General features: G+C 38.5%; 1 pseudogene; it reads right to left on the minus strand.

Moving 5' to 3' along the window:
* Nucleotides 1-16,148, minus strand: part of LOC127662676 (usherin-like) — a 388,775-nt pseudogene that overhangs the window by 251,904 nt on the left and 120,723 nt on the right.

Below are 16,148 nucleotides of genomic sequence, written 5' to 3' on the forward strand. Positions count from 1 at the left end.
CTCTTGGAGAAAATTTATTTTAGCATATCACCAATACTGTGTGTGAACTCCAATATTATTTGTAAATTGATAAAATTGATCATTTAAATCTGATATATGCCAGTAATTTCCTACAAAAAACTAAATGTATTTAAATTAACCAAATTTAACCAACAGATGCATTTTTACACATTATTGTTTTTTTTCCTTCCTATTATTGGAACTGAATAAACAATTGTGGCGTATATTTTTCATCTACTTATAATTACAATTAATTTATTATAAAAATCATTATAATTTTTAAACTTTTAAAATCCCCCTCTTAAGACCCCTAGGTTGGGAAACCCTGACTTAGAGCACAACAAGGGTGGTAGTGATGATTCAAGTGTGATGTATATGCTGGGAACAGTACTGACCAAAGGGCAGAGTTCAGCCAGACCCAGGCAGACTGCTCATGCAGCCTTGCCTGTTACAAACAGTCAGTAAAACTGTACTCCTCATAGGCTTTCAGTCCTCCTGCAGGGTAGCTCCATTCCTACGCTGAGCAGCTAAACAGCACCTGACACAAAAACGCATACACAACACTGAGATGTTGTAAAATAAATCACAGTAAAAAACATAACTCTTAGGGGTTTATACACATGGTGGTCATGCAGCACTGCAAATTTAAATCAGTCCCCTCTTCACCCTAGTTTCTGTTTACGCTGCAATGTTGGGGCTGCTGCTTTGAAATTGCCAAGTTACAAGCTACTCATAATTTAAAGTAATTTTACAGTAAATGTACCTTTTTGAATAAGCATTTAGCTCCAGTAGAATTTACCAACAAAAAGTAGTTATTAATAAAAAAAAAAAAAAAACAATGACAACAAAAATGCAAGAAGTCACATCGCCACTGATGTCTTTGTCCTGTGGCATCTCCAAGCTCACTCTTAGTGAGGACAAAGACACAGGGGATACTTGAGGAGGCATGTACTCCAGCAATGTAGAGCGACCTAAATATTTAAATCACGAATGTGGTTTGAATGGAAACATTTAATAACAATCAAACAATACAGAAATGGCCTAATCAGTGTTTTGAGAATGTTTTCCATTAAAAATATCTAAACACTGTGGCGAAGTGACCCGCCCCTCCCTCTCATCATCGTCGCCCCACCTCTTAGGGCCGTCCTTCAGCCAGGCTCACAATGGGAGTGGGCAGGAGAGAGGAAAGGTGCAATTTAATTAACCTCATTTGGGCAGCGGATGAGGAACACCTGATGTGTGTGAGTGGCGCTTAATCACCGCTGCCATTAAAATGCAGAGTGGGCCTTGTGATTCTGATTTGTTTTTTAATGGTTATTAAGTTAGTAGGACCTCAACTTTTAGTAAGTTACTCCTTGTTGCGTTGATTCCAACAAAGTCAAAAACAGTAACTTCATTTCAAAGAGAGAAGTTTTATTACAGTTAAACTAACAATAGGTATTAAGTAGCATGGTCACCAAACAAAAGAGAAGCTCCACCCCCTAACAGTCTACACCTATATATACCCATTTATAGGCACCTGCACTCGTTACAACCGAGGGATGCAGCAAATCATTTGTGAAGCCACAACACGCACAACCTTGAGGCGGATGGGCTACAACAGCAGAAGACCCCACCGGGTACCACTCATCTCCACTACAAATAGGAAAAAGAGGCTACAATTTGCAAGAGCTCACCAAAATTGGACAGCTGAAGACTGGAAAAATGTTGCCTGGTCTGATGAGTCTCGATTTCTGTTGAGACATTCAGATGGTAGAGTCAGAATTTGGCGTAAACAGAATGAGAACATGGATCCATCATGCCTTGTTACCACTGTGCAGGCTGGTGGTGGTGGTGTAATGGTGTGGGGGATGTTTTCATGGAACACTTTAGGCCCCTTAGTGCCAATTGGGCATCGTTTAAATGCCACGGCCTACCTGAGCATTGTTTCTGACAATGTCCATCCCTTTATGGCCACCATGTACCCATCCTCTGATGGCTACTTCCAGCAGGATAATGCACCATGTCACAAAGCTCGAATCATTTCAATTGGTTTCTTGAACATGACAATGAGTTCACTGTACTAAAATGGCCCCCACAGTCACCAGATCTCAACCCAATAGAGCATCTTTGGGATGTGGTGGAACGGGAGCTTCGTGCCCTGGATGTGCATCCCACAAATCTCCATCAACTGCAAGATGCTATCCTATCAATATGGGCCAACATTTCTAAAGAATGTTTTCAGCACCTTGTTGAATCAATGCCACGTAGAATTAAGGCAGTTCTGAAGGCGAAAGGGGTCAAACACAGTATTAGTATGGTGTTCCTAATAATCCTTTAGGTGAGTGTATATATATACTGTATATATAATATATATATATATATATATATATATATATATATATATATATATATATATATATAAACACATCTCTGCAGGTTACTGATGGAAAGCATCATCAATGCTAAAATGTACTTATCACACTAATTAAAATCTAAGATAATGAAATCCAATTATAACAGAGATTGTTTAGGAAAAGTTATATAAAAAAACATCCTTGAAACATTTGCCGTGAATAGGAAAGGTGATCCTGATATGAAAAACAGTAGTTTAAATATGAACCGACATTCAAGAGACAGATCTAATTTAACCTTTAAAGGTTGTCTACCTGAACGAGGAAAAAGAAACAAAGATTCACATGAGTAATAGAGGAGACCTTTCTGGACAGTCCAGCCCATGCCACATGTGTACAGGGACACAAGCAATAAGGTATGGAAATCAGAAACTCAACAAAAAGTTTACTGTATGTTGACAAAAAACAGGTGGGTTCATGTTTACCCAAAACTGAAAATTCTGTAATCATTATGTTAGTGTTAGTCTCAAGAAGAGTCTCTATATCAAGCATAATTAGATACATTCATGTAAATCTAAATATATATAAATATAAAATAAATATATGTTTATTTATATATAAACTAAATATGTCAGTAATATGAAGTGTTCTGTGTTACATGAAGCAAAACATAGCCACAGTCCAGTGCAATTCAGCTGGCATAGGCCCTTTTCTTTTTCTTTAACCCTCTGTGGTCGGCAAACGCGCCGGCGCGTTTTGCTGTTTTTTTTTTCACATAGCAGCAACATAGACTTAAAATACTCCGTCATTTATGGTCATATAAATACAATCAATACATGATTATAAACTATAGAGGGTATTCTTTTTTTGTGTACACTCATATTAACATCAAAACCTTGTGTTTTTTTTTAATAAATAAAATAAAAAGGTTGAGCTTTCAGCAGTCTCTGTGTTCACGATCATATTTCAGAAACACGTCACTAAAATTAACTTAAACTCCGCGAATTCTTCTCACACAAACATGAAACATATGTCTAAAGAAAGCTTAAAATGTCTACTTTTAAATAAAACAATTCAAATTTAAAACAAATATTCTCCTGCAATGTAATCTTTATTAGACAGGATTTCCCCATGGACACTTTATTCCCCTTTTTGAACACCATGTTTATTATTATTTCCAATAAAGGACTCATGTGTGTTTGTGTCCTTGTTTTAAGTTTCTCATTAAAATATTATTTATGTTGACAAGCCGGTTCTCGCCTCCTCCTTGCCCATCCTTTAACTGTGTTACAAGGATGTTTAGATATTTTAGAGGCAAACAGCATTTAATGTCATTATTCTGTTTAAAAATTCTAATTACTTTGTTAAATAACTTGTTTTTTGTATAAAATGCACCTGCTCTACAGTGCTTAAACTGACTCACATCAAACAGCTGTTGGGTTGTCCTCTTAACACAACCTTCAACAAGGAAACCCGCAAATTCAAGTGCATCTCGTCAAACGCAAACATGACTAAATCCAAAACTGGTTTCATATCCCTCCCTCCAAGTGTCAAAATAAAGAGAGGAAGTTGACAGAAACACTAAATGGAGTTTCAGCTGTCTCTTCTTTAACAAAAAGAGAAAGCCTGGATGAGATCCTTCCTGTGAAGCACTTGTGGTGAAAATCTATCCCACATAAACAATCCCTCACATGTTTATGCTAATTCCCCATTTCCGTTTTTCAGAAACTGTCATGCTATGCTGTAACACTAGCCACCTATGCTCTCTCTTAATAAGCATCTCCTCTAAATCAATTCTCTGAGGCTCTGATCTAAATAAAGACTGACAACATGGGATTTTCTCTACGGGACGGAGCAGCATTTGTGCCCTATGAAATCCAATACCTGTTTATTGCAAACTGTTTTGAGTGTTGTTCAGGATCATTTGTTTTATAATCTTTTTAGATATAAAATGAAAAGAGGCCCTCATCCAAAGTTATTGTATCACCTGCAATAACAAACATGGGCCTGTTTAATTTATTTAATACAAAGAGTTTCATATAATTTAACACTATAAATCTCAAAATGTTCAATTTACATTATGATTTAAAGATAATAATAATAATGTTTCAGGGTTTTAAGTCATATGTATGTTACCTCCTGAAATTATAAAATAAAAATAGAACAAAATAAATAAATAAAATATATTATAATATAAAATTAACTTTTAGATAACAACTTTAAAATATACAATCTTTTCCAGGAAAATAGAAAAATGAAAATATTAATGACACATCTTGCACTCTTTTTATCCAATCAAACACTTGAGAAAGTACCTTTCCTTAATAACACCTACTTCTGACTAGCATAAGCAGGAAACATGATTCATGGCTATGACATAAACTAAAGGCTGTTGTTTTAAAAAGGAAGACGAGCAATATGTCCTGCCCCAGCTTCCTGTTTCAATAGGAAATAAGTAAATACTAAAAAACTATGCTCGGCAAGCCATTCCATTGAGTTTTTAAAGTTGCTGGGATTTCAATTAATGTTCCTATTTTGGAGCTATGGTGTGCGGACTTATTTTCTTATGAAGCTGTTTCCCCCTTTTTTGGTCAATAATCTACACTAAGCTTTTTTTGCTATTGGAGGAGTATGATCTTGCTTACTTTTTTGATGGAGTCATTGAAGTAAAAAAAAAAAAAAATCAAGAAGTGATGACGACAATATTGTCAAAAACTTTTTTTGTATCTCTGATTGACTAACCTCCTTCTGCAGTGCGCCCCATTGCCCCATCTGACAAGGTACTGCCAGCCATATTTATTGTTAGCACTTTGAAGCAGTAGGAGGAAAAGGGCTCTAGATTTGACAACATTGTGCTGCTCTCAGATGGGGTTAGTGCATTCTCAATGGCCAAACTCACTGACGGCCATCGGTTCAGCCAACCACTGCGGAGGAAACACCTTTGCTCTGGATTGTTACTGATGCCATTTCACTGTGACTCATTCAGCAGCTGTATAAAGAGCTCATACCTGATAATTATACCTTCAGAGAGAAAGAAAGACACATGAAATACTGTGCATGCCAATAACTGTTTCCACAATCCCATATTATGCCTCAGGCAGATGAAAATGAGATGTAAGACTGGCCATTAACAATACACAATTACAGCTGCGGCATGAAATTATGTAGAAAAAAGAGGAAGACAGAAAGAATAGAATCCGATAGACACAATTAAACAGATAGGAAATTCATTGAAAGATTCCTCTAAGGGCACTTTATAATGGCCCATGTTAATGAGCTAATTTGGGAAAAAGCATGATAACTGGCATTAAAAGTCACTGATATACAGAGTGCTATTTTGCAACTATTTCAATTGTGTGAGGCATAATACATAATTGTATGCAGCAATCAACTGTTTTTAATGTGAAATGTTTCTTTCCTCCGTGCTGCCCCATCAGTTTATATTGCAAAATGAATCATGGGCTGAGCTTTAATCAAGCCTCTTAGTTGTAGATTAAATTCATAAGGAATTAATTTACATCCCAGCTCAGATCAAATAGCATCTCTGTAATAGTATTTCTCATTATTGTAATGATGTAGCAGGAGACAGCCGGAGAAGAAGCTACAACAGAGCAAAAACAAACAAACAAAAAAAACCATCTCAACTCTGCTATGCACATTTAAGAATCACTGCAAAGCAAAATAAAAAGATGTACAGTATAACAATATCACAACACCCTCTAAATATAAACTGCAGACAAGAATTTGCATAATTAAAAGGAAGGTTTCAATCAATTTCAACATCATGGCACTAATCATTCTTGTAGTGTTTAGGTCCGTCAAAAGCTGGTCTAGAACAATTTTATTCAACACATTACTGTACTGCAAAAAAATTAAATAACTCAAATGCATTTATTATTATTATTATTTATCTTACAGGATTACATCATGTCCATAAATACAGAAAAGAAGTACTGACTGTCAAGTGTTCCAGCTGGGGAAACTACACTGTTCAGTTCGGTCAGACATTGTCACACAGTTCAGGACAGCATCGCTGCAGTCTGGAAGGAAGGATGTTAATCTGTTAACTGCATGGCAAAGTTCTTTACATGCTATAATGCCTGGATATGTTTTCTGGTAGGGTTGTTGAAGCTTATATTGCTTGTCATGCTTGTATGACTTGAACAATATTTGTTTAAATATTAAACAGTTTAAAGGCCACTATAGGTTCAAGTTACAATAAGGTAGATCATCATAAACTTTCTAATAATCACAAGTTTATTTCATAGCACAGTAATGTAAATATATTTTTTTAATGTGTAACCATCTGTCTATTAGAACTTTACTGCTTAAGTAATAATTAATTAAATGTTAAACAATATATAATATAATAAAAAAAAAAATCTTGGTGACATCAAACCAAAACAAAAATCATCTCTAATTACTAAAGGCTGGATTACAATAGACAACTTTTATATATATATTAAGCATCACACACTAACAGACTTTGAAAATAACTACAGACAAAAACGTCGGTACCTCCGTTCCCAGATGGAGGAAATGAGACGTTGTGTCGATGTAGTGATGCTAGGGGTCACTCGAGAGCCCTGACACCTCCCATTCTTTAAAAAAAAAAGGCTAATGAGAATTGGCGAGTGGAATTTGCATGCCACTCCACCGGACATACGGTATAAAGGAGCTGGAATGCCCACTCCATTCAGGTTTTGTGCCGAGGACCCGACACAAAGTCCGGCCATTTCAGCGGCTAGTACAGTGGTGTGGCAAGAGGGACACAACGTCTTGTTCCCTCCATCAGGGAACGGAGGTTACGACAGTAAACATGATGTTCCCCTTCTGTCACTCACTCTTTGATGTGTCAAGCTGAACCGTGTTACGTGAACTGCTTATGCAGGTGCAAGCAGGCTGTTGTGTGCGTATTAGCAGGTGCATCAGACTGCATGTAACCTCCCCCAACGCCCCAAAAGGAGCGACATAACTAGCATGGGAGCAGGCCTTGCCAGCCGTGGCCTTTTCTCTCTTTGTTTTTCTCCACAGTGTATTAGATTCGGATGGGGCCATCTAATGCTATCATACACATTGGGGAAGGTGTTCTTTTCCTTTCCTATTATTTCAGGGCGAAAAGACCCTGCGGAGACCAGATCCTGCCCAAAAGGGGAAGTCAACATGTGGCAATACAACACATGGGCTCAGCAGCCGCACATGGAAGAGGCGCGGTGGTAGGTCCCACCACGAAAAAGGGGGAGGAACTCTACAAACACAGCAAACGGGGGCAGAGAGAGCTCTGCCCAAGGGAGACGTGGGTCCGCCGACAGGGAGACCATACATCACAGGGGTTACCGGAGTAATCGGTACCAATTCCAGTACAGGGCATATTAGACACTGTAGTGGGGCTGGCCGCGAACTCCTCAGCTGAGCTCGTGAACCATAGGGCTAGGGAGGAAGGACGTCCAGGGTCCACGACTTTGTTAACTCAACTGGGGGTAAAAGCGCACGTTTTCACCTCAGGGGAGAGGAAAGACTATATTAAGCAAGTGATACACCCGGCCAGCTGGTATATGATACTGGCATATACCGCAAGCTGCGCCCCGATCCCAGGAACCAATCATCAAGCCGCGAGCGCTGCGTTGCACCATATTCTCACAATCAGAACATGAACCACCCACAAATCCTGACTCAGTGTGATCACTGCCCAGACACGTGAGGACAGAAAAGCATCTTTATAAAGACACGTCTTTATAAAGACATTCAACATCAATGTGTGTGTTCTAATAGAGAAAATATACTCTTTTGCAGGAATATAAACACTTTTAGCGCTGTCGAAGCAACCAGGGGCGAATTCTGCACATGTCGTGCAGAAGGAGAGAAAGCCGCTGGAAATGTGCCGTGTATCCAACAGCATACGTTTCTTAAAGAGGTGAATGGGACAGCAGTAGTTTTCAGCTCGCTGATAGTACAACCGCTCGGCTCCGAAGGAAAACTCTAAATGGAGTGGGCATTCAAGCTCCTTTATACCCATATGACCGGGCATGCAATTTCCACACGCCAATATACATTGGTCTTATCTCAAAGAATGGAACGTGTTTGGGACTCTCAAGAGTGACCCCTGGTGTCACTACATCGACACAACATAGAGTGACAGAAGGGGAATTGAGCATCACACATCAAACAACTGGGGATCATACACTACCAGGCTCTTTTCAAGTCTTTCAAGTTATTGGTATGTTATGTAAAGTTATGTTTTTACCATTCAATATTTCATTTTATTAACTAATATTTAAAATATTGATTTTATACAATCATCCTAATTTTTAATGCTTATTGGCTCATTCAAAACTCAAATTTGAACATAACTGTTAATCATTATACAGTCAGCTGAACTGGCAAATATAAAGAAGAGTCAAAGTTTCCAGACAGCTGTGAGGAATTAACACAATGAAGAATTCATCCATTTTGTGTTCAGGCCTGTGCACACATCCATGAAAGGAGCGGCAAATTCACATGTGAAAATGCTCTTTCCATATGATTATTAGAAGAGTGAGCAATATGATCACCATGTGCTAAAATCTCGAAATAACCTGCAGTGTACACATCAAGCATAATTTAACTTATTGCAAAAAGGCATTAATTAACAGGTGCAGTTTCTCCATTATGTAACCCGCGCCATGACGTGAGGGCAATCCTCTCCCGCACCCTGCGACCAATGGAAATGAGCAAAAGGAGGATGCACTAATTTCAGATATGGACCAGTTATCAGAAGACTAAACTCGCTCAAGAGACAGGCTCAACAACAAGGTAGGAAGGAAACGACAACAACACTGGCTGTAGTAAAAAAAACTGGTTAGATGTATGGAAAAAACAAAATGATTAAAACATCACAATACACAAGACTTCTTTCAATTTAGACTCTGAAATGTATTCTAACTTTTAATTTATTAATTAATTACCCATTTTAATTACTATTGGCTATTTTTTTATTTCTTTTGACATTTATTAATAAATACTAATACATTTATTTATCTTTTATTTTCTCAATTAGAAATGAGCTCAGTCCTAATTAGTTTATTTATTCCCTTTTTGATAATTATTCACTATAATTGATCAATAAATGACCCTTTGGAGTACCTCTTTTCAAATATTATTTGTCGTCTTTTGAGATCAAACAAAGAAAAAAAACTACAAAAAAGAAAAGAAAAGAAAGCACAATAACATTTCAGAAAATGATAAATCACATTAAATCAAATTGGCATTCAATACCAGGCTCAATATAAACTGAGATAACAATTCAGTTCAGTGTTAGTGTAATGACACTGCTTCCCCGGAATTCCTTTTGAAGTACTTCATATAAGTTTCAGTCCTTATATGGTTATGGCTCGCCAGTTCCTGCACCGCATTGACACCTTTTAGCGTGAGGCAGGGACAATTTGATTTCAGAATCCTCTTTGGAAATCATCAAATACTGAGCAAAATGTGATCAGCATCCAACTCCAGTGAAGATAGATTGGAAAAAAAAAACAACCTTGCAAAAGACAAGGCCAAAAACACTATTAGATACTCAATGCATTATATACATTGTTACAACAATCAACTTGCAAATAAAGTAACATTACACATATTTTACTTCCTTTTCATCTAACATTAACATGCTAAGATCACTTTAATATAAAACGACGATATATATTGGGCCTCATCACCCTCAGCACGTGTGCACTGCATGGTTAGCTTGAATAGCTCATATCTCAAATACACCTGCAAATACTTGTAATAACACTTATAAAACTTCAAAAGTAACTTTCAACTTTTAAATAATACTTCTTTCCTTTCATTATGAAACATTCACATATTATCTTCTCTTTCTTTGAACCCAAAATTGGCTTTTATACACCTTTTACATATAACTGTATATAACACAGCATTTAAGATTTAAACAACAATTAACAAGTAGTTAAGCAAGATCTCAATACATGAGATAGTTTTAGTTTCACTTACCAAGAGAACTTGATTTAATTAAAAGAATGTTTCCTGAAGAGCAAAACTTCCAAGAGTCAGCTCTCACTCACGATTGTTTAACCCAATAATGTTAAATCCATGCTTCTATTTTTAAATTTCTCTCTCTCTTATCTCTGAAATCCAACTTTTAGTTATGTCCTTTCTAATCTTTTTAGGCGGCATAACAGAAGCAGCTTCATCAACCGTGCTCTCCCTCAAAATCTCCAATGATGCAGCAGATACAGGGCAGAGCTTAATTATCATTATTCCAAATGAAATTTATTTCTCAACTTTATAAATTTTCTTAAAAATGTATAAAACTCTCTTCAGAACAACACTCTCAACAGATATTAATAAAATAAAATTCAATTTACATATATATGCATACTATAACACTTTCTTTTTATAACCTTTTTTTCTAGCTTCGACTTGGACTACTAGTAACCTGGGTTAAAGGGGTCATGACATGAGAAACCAAATTTGCCTTGATCTTTTGGTATATAAGAGGTCTTTGTATCATTAAAACGTCCTGCAAGTTTAATATTTTAAGACGTCCTCCCCATTCTAAACGAATCATTTATTTAATCAAGCTCAAAATACAGCTCGTTCTGGATTCATGGTTAGAAGTGACGTGTCGGTTAGAAGTGACGTAACAGCGTTTGCATATGACCGCCTCCAGCACAAGATAACTACGCTTTAAGCGCAAGACAACTACGCTGATTTCAGTATCGCCGTGCGCCTCACAAGTGTTCAGTCGATGGACAGCGAGCTCTGACAGAGACTACTTGTGCACAGGAAAATTACGATGCCACACAGATGTGCTGTTCCTGGCTGTGGTCAAACAAAACCTCTGAATAAGCTGCCGAAAGATCCAGACGTCAGGGAAAAATGGATGCAGTTTATTTTTTGAGGACGTCCCAGTCACGGCAGTGTTAACTTAAGCGTTTGTTCTGTACATTTTAAGGATGACTGTTTTGAGAACAAATCTCAATATGATGCTGGCTTTGCCAGAAAACTGTTGCTCAAAGATAAGTCCGTGCCTACTATTCTGGGAACAACGACGACGCAAACTGTAAGTAATCTATTTTAAACTTTAAACTACTTTTTAAAGCGCAATTTCATTCATTATGAATAATCACAGTGTTTTTACTTAGTTTACTTGCATATTGTTCTGGCTGGGGGCGTCAATAATTGATACATAGGCACTGACGTTAGCCAATCATAACAGTGGGCGTTAACACTGAGGTCTTCAATGGAAAACGCCCCCAAAACAGACTGTTTGAATCAGAGGATGAGAAACAGGGTGGGAAAAGGTCATAAATCACTAGATTTTAAAAGTTTTTCTTAAAAAAAAATATATTAATACTATAATTGCACCTAAGGGAACATAATAATACAATAAAAAAAACCATGTCATGACCCCTTTAAAATTGGGATGCAATAGTGTCAAATGGACATAAGAAAAACGTCTTGAGGTTGATCATGACTTAAGATTGGCTATTTCCCCCATTTTCACCACTTTGTCATTGTTACAATTTTCTAACTTCTATCGCTAAAGTCTACACGCAACATCTGCAGATCGCCTGCTGGTTTAGAACATGCTAGTGGGTGTGGTAACTTGTAGCAGGTCTGAAAACATTTTCTGTCAATCAGTGTTTTGATTGATTGAATAATTGTGTGTGGAGTAATTTTCTTGGTTTTAGTTGCATGATCAATGGAATTTGTATAATTCTTATACTAAAATATAATTGATTTTATAATTTTTAAAACAAGCTCAAATAGTACCAAACCAGCCCAAATTTTCTCAACCTGCCAAAGCAAATTTTTCTCAGAGCCAATTTTCTCTGCACAATTCTTCACCCATTCTGGCAACACAGGATGGAAATACATGCTCTTGCATATTTGGAGGTGCTCACAGACGTAAACAAATGTGGAAACGGTACTGGCTGCTGTTGTTGCTGCTCTGTGTTCAGTGTCAATTAAAAAACGGGTCGAGCACATTTAGGTGCATTCTTGGGCGTGAAGACATGGCCACTAGAGACAGAAATGGGAGTTGAGATGAGTGAGTGTTGTTAAAAGTTAAACTCCTCTTGAGTGCTTGTTAGCTATCTCCATTTCTTGAGCTTAGTGTGCTCTATTTCCATTGGCTGCTCACCGTATAACTTAAAATTTAAGTTGTGGAGCATCACACAATGATATTTCCTCTGTAGTCATGGGGTAGTCAGCTCAAAAATATCAAACATGATTCCTATCCTCAGACTAGATGGAATCAGTCTGAGGGTACAAAATTGGAGTCTGTACCCATCATATATCTACTATGCGATTTTGTCAACTCCAACTGGAGCCGACAAGTCTCAACTAGTGCCAACAAACACAGACTCGGCCCAACTGAAAATCTGGGCTAAAAGTTGTGTAGCGTAATCCAGCCTTAAATCAACATTTTACTTAATACCTGCACTACTACGCTGAATGCATCAACATAAAATGTGTTTTAAAATCTACTGCACATATATTAATTATTCGTAAGCTGTACATCACTATGGAACTTTGCTGTTAAAATGTATATGAGGGATGCTGTTATGCGGCTCAAGTGTTTTAATAATTCAGTCATCTTCGTTAGCGGAGTAGGGAAACATATTGTTAGCAATGAACACCCAATCACTTTAGTTATTGTTTTGCTTGTCCGAATTGGCGTGTGTGCCTGCTTAAAAACGAAAGGGTGTGTGTGCAGTTTCGGCTCATCTGCGGCTCTGTGTATGCCGCAGGCTATATTTCACCAGGTGATTTCATAAATGATATCTGATGATATACATATGTCGACATATGTCGATGTATTACCAGTATACAGCATTCATAATGAGCGATGTCTGCAAACAGTGTCTGTTTTGTAAAAGTTTTTTGACCATCGCTGTTGTAATTGACTTGAAATGTTATATTCTGTCAGTACCATTGTGTAACGGGAGTGGTGGTGGTGTAGGTGTAGCGGTCTAAACAACATAACTGGTAAACTGGAAATCAGAAGGTCATTGGTTCGAACCCCACAGCCACCACCAGTGTGTCCTGGAGCAAGGCACTTAACTCCAGGTTGCTCCGGGGGGATTGTCCCTGTAATAAGGGCTCTGTAAGTCGCTTTGGATAAAAGCGTCTGCCAAATGCGTAAATGTAATGTAACGCTGGAAGTTTCCAATTCACCTAGAGTTTTGTAGATCCTAATGATTCAGGGTGCAGGCTGCTGCTGGGGAGGTATCGGAGCGGTAAGCACTATTAGACTCTAGCTGTGAGCACAACCTCCATTAGTGCAAGCCTGCAGACTGAAGTTGTATCAAGTGAAGGGTTGCAGCTCCTCAGCGGTAGCCTCTGTTTGAAGTCCTGTGTAGTGAATCCTCTCCTCTCCAGTCAAATTGTATTGAGCTCAAAATATAGCTCTCCATTGGGCCTTTGGTGTTCAGGGGTTCAGTCTAGTTAAAGGAAGCACTGGTTTAACTGGAGCTCCTCTTGATCAGGTACAGCAGACAGGGTGTGCAAGCTGACCAGTGTTCTGCTGGTAATAGCATGGATATTGATGGTTATGAGCTGGTAAGAGTATGTTGTGTAAGACAGTGTCTGTGTTAAGCATAGTCCCTGTATCAGAGAGAGATGATTACATTTTTAGTTTTCCATTATGCATGCTAATGGTCCTTTTTAACAGACTGATGCCACATTTCCATCTTAATTTAGCAGGGTAAATCTAGCAAACCTTTTTTTATTATTATTTATTTACAATTTTGCATTCATTTAATGTACATTTATAATGGGATAAGGCACATATCTTTTTTTTTATTAAACTCTCACCCTGTCTACACTGGATTTTGAGTTTAAATTGGCAATGCCTTGAGGCTGTCTACAGTGGACACATCAAAGCGAATGTCCTAATCCATTTGTTTGTCTTGTTGGCAGGAGTAGTGTCAGCATGTGCAGTGCAAAATAGAACGGGGCATCCGTTATCTGTCTGTGTGACAAGTCGCAATGATACAGACGCATCCAGCATCCTTGATTAAATTGGGAGTGATTTGCTTTTTTTGCATCGGGCCATGCCACACGTGTGTAGTGTAGGCAGGGTGTTAGAATCAAAAAGGGTCTTTTTGTTGCTGTCACTTTAAGACTTTTACATGAATCTTACCTCTGTTTGATTGGCTAAGCTCTTTGCATGTAAAATTAGTAACAATACCCTGCTAAGTTGGTGAATTCCAAACAGGTGATGATATGTAAACATATCTGTTCAAATGTTAATGTGCTCATGGTTGTGACATACCATGTCGGTTCATGGATGACCAGATTATACAACTTTAGCCACTTTTCAACCATCGAGCCGAATGGTTCTGAGTGCAGTATGGAACGGTACTGCGCTCAGAACTGCGATCCCCTGGTGGAGGGCTGGGAGGTAAATCCTTTTCCTTTGCCGCACCCAAAAAGTACCAAAAGTGTCAAAAAAAGAGCAGTTTCCTCACTCCTTGGGTCACGTAATCGGTGTCCACAGCCGCCATTGCCACAGCCGTCGGACACTAATAACACCCGCAGATAGGGCCCACCGGTTGTGATGAGTCTCGAGGATGGCCCAAGAGGCACTCCTCTTCAGTCAGTAACCCGCCCTATGCCGATTTTGCAGAGTAAGGTAAGTGGTTTGAGCGCCCCCTCATTACAGCCGCCTCAGGTCGAAGCAACATTCCTCGACGCAACGTTGCCTGCTACCCCCGCAGCGAGGCCCCACCCCTAGGTACGTCAGACGTGATCATCCCCTAAGTAGCCCTTTCCCAGAGCTTGAACGTGTGGCTAACGCTTTCCAACTTGTCGTGGTGGCTGGCCAGGACCATCTGACTAGGCCACGCAATTAATTTCACCAGTGCGAATAGTGCATGAGATGTGTCCCTCCAGCCAAGATGGGGAAAGGGTTCTACAGCACTTACTTAATCATGCCAAATCAAAGCAGTGAGTTGCGGCCAATCTTGGAGCTGCGAGTTCTGAACCGGGCCTTACACACTCCCGTTCAAGATGCTGATGCAGAAATAAATTTTTGCGTGCACCTGGCATCAAGATTGGTTCGCGGTATTAGACCTGAAGGACACGCACTTTCACGCCTCGGTTCTACCTAGACACAATTTGTGCGTTCATGACCTCAAGACTAGATTATGGTAATACATTACTGGTAGGATGTCCAGCAAGTTCAATAAATAAACTTCAATTGGTTAAAAATGCAGCTGCCATATTGCTGACAACATCCAAGAAATATGATCATATTAGCCCAATTTTATCATCGTTAGGTTGGCTACCTGTTAAATTTCTAATTAATTTTTTAATTCTGTAAACTACATACAAAGCTTTGAATGGTCTAGCTCACGTTCATTGCGATCACAAAATTCTGGCCTGTTAATAGTTCCTAGAATATCAAAATCCACAAAAGAAGGTAGATCATTTTCCTATTAGTCTCCTAAACTATGGAATAGTCTCCCTAACACTGTTTGGGACACAGACACACTCACTGAGTTTAAGTCTAGACTAAAACCTCATCTATTTAACCTCACTCATTTTCCCACAAACTCACAATTAGGCTGCTTTAGTTAGGTCTGCCAGAATCAGAAACATTTCTCAGAAACATTTCTCTGCAATAAATTGAATGGCATCTACGCGAATATTATTTTATTTGTTTCCCTGTCTCAACCTCAGGAATTATTTACCAGAGCCGGCCAGATCCACCTCCGTTCCTGCTTGGTGTCAGACTCCACTGCTATGTGTCTCTGAGTGATGATGACTAAATGCAGCCAGTGCCAGCCAGACATCACTTCAGTCAATTAA

Source organism: Xyrauchen texanus, chromosome 22, assembly GCF_025860055.1.
Source record: "Xyrauchen texanus isolate HMW12.3.18 chromosome 22, RBS_HiC_50CHRs, whole genome shotgun sequence".
NCBI lineage: Eukaryota > Metazoa > Chordata > Actinopteri > Cypriniformes > Catostomidae > Xyrauchen > Xyrauchen texanus.